The 3,861-nt window shown below is 52.9% G+C and overlaps 1 non-coding gene across 1 annotated transcript in view; it reads right to left on the reverse strand.

Annotated features, from left to right (window-relative positions):
* LOC124563391 overlaps positions 1–652 on the reverse strand; it is a 1,910-nt gene extending 1,258 nt beyond the window's left edge. Inside the window, exon 1 of the ribosomal RNA XR_006970143.1 lies at positions 1–652. This exon is cut by the window's left edge and continues 1,258 nt beyond it. This is a non-coding gene — a ribosomal RNA (small subunit ribosomal RNA).
* Positions 653–3,861: the final 3,209 nt, after the last annotated feature.

Raw genomic sequence — 3,861 nt, forward strand, 5'->3', positions numbered from 1 at the left:
CAACTACGAGCTTTTTAACCGCAACAACTTTAATATACGCTATTGGAGCTGGAATTACCGCGGCTGCTGGCACCAGACTTGCCCTCCAATAGATACTCGTTAAAGGATTTAAAGTGTACTCATTCCGATTACGGGGCCTCGGATGAGTCCCGTATCGTTATTTTTCGTCACTACCTCCCCGTGCCGGGAGTGGGTAATTTGCGCGCCTGCTGCCTTCCTTGGATGTGGTAGCCGTTTCTCAGGCTCCCTCTCCGGAATCGAACCCTGATTCCCCGTTACCCGTTACAACCATGGTAGGCGCAGAACCTACCATCGACAGTTGATAAGGCAGACATTTGAAAGATGCGTCGCCGGTACGAGGACCGTGCGATCAGCCCAAAGTTATTCAGAGTCACCAAGGCAAACGGACCGGACGAGCCGACCGATTGGTTTTGATCTAATAAAAGCGTCCCTTCCATCTCTGGTCGGGACTCTGTTTGCATGTATTAGCTCTAGAATTACCACAGTTATCCAAGTAACGTGGGTACGATCTAAGGAACCATAACTGATTTAATGAGCCATTCGCGGTTTCACCTTAATGCGGCTTGTACTGAGACATGCATGGCTTAATCTTTGAGACAAGCATATGACTACTGGCAGGATCAACCAGGGAGCTGCGTCAACTAGAGCTGAGCAGCCGGCCGCCCGGGAGTGTGTCCCGGGGGCCCGCGCGAACACGCAAGCGTCCGCTCAATTATTCTGCAAACAGGAGGAGGCTGAGCTCCCCTGCACCATACACCTCGAAACCCTCTCAGGTCCCGGCGGCGCGCAGCGCCGTCCTAAGTACTTGGTCGGGTTCGAGAGAGGCGCAATCGCCCGGAGTTTGGCGAGTAGACGCTTTAGGTGCGACCACCCGTGCTCCCAACTGAGCTTGCCGCTGCCGACAGAGGCCCGGGAGCGTGCTGTCGTGGCATTGCCGGCGGGAGACAACACGCGCCACCTACGGTGACCGGCAGCTCCAACGCCAGCGCCACAGAAGGACAAAAGCCCCACTTGGGTGCCGAAGCGAACTCTCCCAGCACAGCGCACGCGCCAACACGTCCGCACAGCTGCGATACAAACCACCTGCGAGAACCGCAGAGGCGACCGAGCAGCAGACGGCGTCGCGGCGCCGAGCGCCGGGCGGCGGCGCATCCTCAGCGCACACAGTCCTCAATCGGACCAGCACACTGCAGATGTCCACCGCGCTTCGCACCGGGCCCGCGAGGACCTACTTTGGCCGCACGGCGCCGCGTGCAGGGTGCGCCGGCGCGCAGCTGCGCCGCCTGCCGCCTCCGTCGGCCGGCGCGCCTGCCACTGGCCGCCCCCACCAGCCGGCTGTAGCGCGTGCGCCCACGCACCGCACGGCCAACACGCCGGGAGGCCCCCCCTCACCGGCCGGGGACGGTCCCACCCAGCCACCGCCGCGTATCGCTTCACACCCACATGCCATTCACGTTCGTGGGCATGGTGGGTATCGCTGCAACAACCGGTTGGTAGCTCAACCGATCGTCGCCATCACTGATTCACCCCTAGCGAGAACAACCGCACCACAACGGTTTACCAGTTGTTCATTTGCGTAACGTCACCAGCAAACGTAGGCGTCCATCGCCATTTGCAAATTCAACGATTGTTGCATGCCTGTGTCAGGTGTCACGACACACTGTCTGCCCACATACACGCAACAACATGTCCACGCTTAGCGAACACGTGGAAGGTGGCCCCCGTACGTATGCGATGTCCATTGCGCGAACGACTGTCAACCGGCCTCTGTCGCATGTCGCAGATGTGGAACGCAGTGCACCGTGCTATCACGGTGTGTGAGAAGAGACGACTACGTCTGACAACACGCGCCACTACATCAACAGACGGCTCATGCTGATCGCCATCCAGGGCATACCACACTGCAATCCAGCTCTTATAGGGAGACGACACGTAGCTGAGTGCACAACATTTGGACCGCATGGTTCGCCGTTGTTGGCGCAGTCGTTGTACGGTCACATGTACCACGATGTATCATTCAGTACATGAGGACCAATGTGCAGTACAGTGTGTGATTTGGACGTACAACATCAGCGGACAGTTGACACAGGCCGTACCACAGCGTAGGCTAAGTGCTTCGCCATGCGAATGCCAATGAACAACTGCAAATGCCAATGAACAACTGCAAAGGGCATTGAGCATGTACGTCCTGCTGCCATCCACATTACAGTGTATAGCTGCAAGGTGTTTAACATGAAGCGATACACTGGGGACCGGGCAGTGCGAGTAGCAAACTATATTGCGGGGGTTGCAGTTAGGCAACACTACACTAATTTAACGCGTCGTATGACAATTACAGAGCAGGTTAAGGCCCAACGTGTGTTGGGTTAAGGCCCAACGTGTGTTGGGGTTAAGGCCCAACGTGTGTTGGGTTAAGGCCCAACGTGTGTTGGGTTAAGGCCCAACGTGTGTTGGGTTAAGGCCCAACGTGTGTTGGGTTACGTTAAGGGGCAATGTGGGTTACGTTAAGGGGCAATGTGGGTTACGTTAAGGGGCAATGTGGGTTACGTTACGGCGCAATATAGGTTACGTTACGGCGCAATATAGGTTACGTTAAGGGGCAATGTGGGTTACGTTACGGCGCAATATAGGTTACGTTACGGCGCAATATAGGTTACGTTAAGGCGCAATATCGGTTACGTTAAGGCGCAATACAGGTTACGTTAAGGCGCAATACAGGTTACGTTAAGGCGCAATACAGGTTACGTTAAGGCGCAATACAGGTTACGTTAAGGCGCAATACAGGTTACGTTAAGGCGCAATACAGGTTACGTTAAGGCGCAATACAGGTTACGTTAAGGCGCAATACAGGTTACGTTAAGGCGCAATGCAGGTTACGTTAAGGCGCAATGCAGGTTACGTTAAGGCGCAATACAGGTTACGTTAAGGCGCAATGCAGGTTACGTTAAGGCGCAATGCAGGTTACGTTAAGGCGCAATACAGGTTACGTTAAGGCGCAATACAGGTTACGTTAAGGCGCAATACAGGTTACGTTAAGGCGCAATACAGGTTACGTTAAGGGCGCAATACAGGTTACGTTAAGGCGCAATACAGGTTACGTTAAGGCGCAATACAGGTTACGTTAAGGCGCAATACAGGTTACGTTAAGGCGCAATACAGGTTACGTTAAGGCGCAATACAGGTTACGTTAAGGCGCAATACAGGTTACGTTAAGGCGCAATACAGGTTACGTTAAGGCGCAATACAGGTTACGTTAAGGCGCAATACAGGTTACGTTAAGGCGCAATACAGGTTACGTTAAGGCGCAATACAGGTTACGTTAAGGCGCAATACAGGTTACGTTAAGGCGCAATACAGGTTACGTTAAGGCGCAATACAGGTTACGTTAAGGCGCAATACAGGTTACGTTAAGGCGCAATACAGGTTACGTTAAGGCGCAATACAGGTTACGTTAAGGCGCAATACAGGTTAGGTTAAGGTACGACATAGGTTAGGTTAAGGTACGACATAGGTTAGGTTAAGGTACGACATAGGTTAGGTTAAGGTACGACATAGGTTAGGTTAAGGTACGACATAGGTTAGGTTAAGGTACGACATAGGTTAGGTTAAGGTACGACATAGGTTAGGTTAAGGTACGACATAGGTTAGGTTAAGGTACGACATAGGTTAGGTTAAGGTACGACATAGGTTAGGTTAAGGTACGACATAGGTTAGGTTAAGGTACGACATAGGTTAGGTTAAGGTACGACATAGGTTAGGTTAAGGTACGACATAGGTTAGGTTAAGGTACGACATAGGTTAGGTTAAGGTACGACATAGGTTAGGTTAAGGTACGACATA

The sequence above is a fragment of the Schistocerca americana genome, unplaced genomic scaffold (genome assembly GCF_021461395.2).
Source record: "Schistocerca americana isolate TAMUIC-IGC-003095 unplaced genomic scaffold, iqSchAmer2.1 HiC_scaffold_1200, whole genome shotgun sequence".
NCBI classification, from domain to species: Eukaryota; Metazoa; Arthropoda; class Insecta; order Orthoptera; family Acrididae; genus Schistocerca; species Schistocerca americana.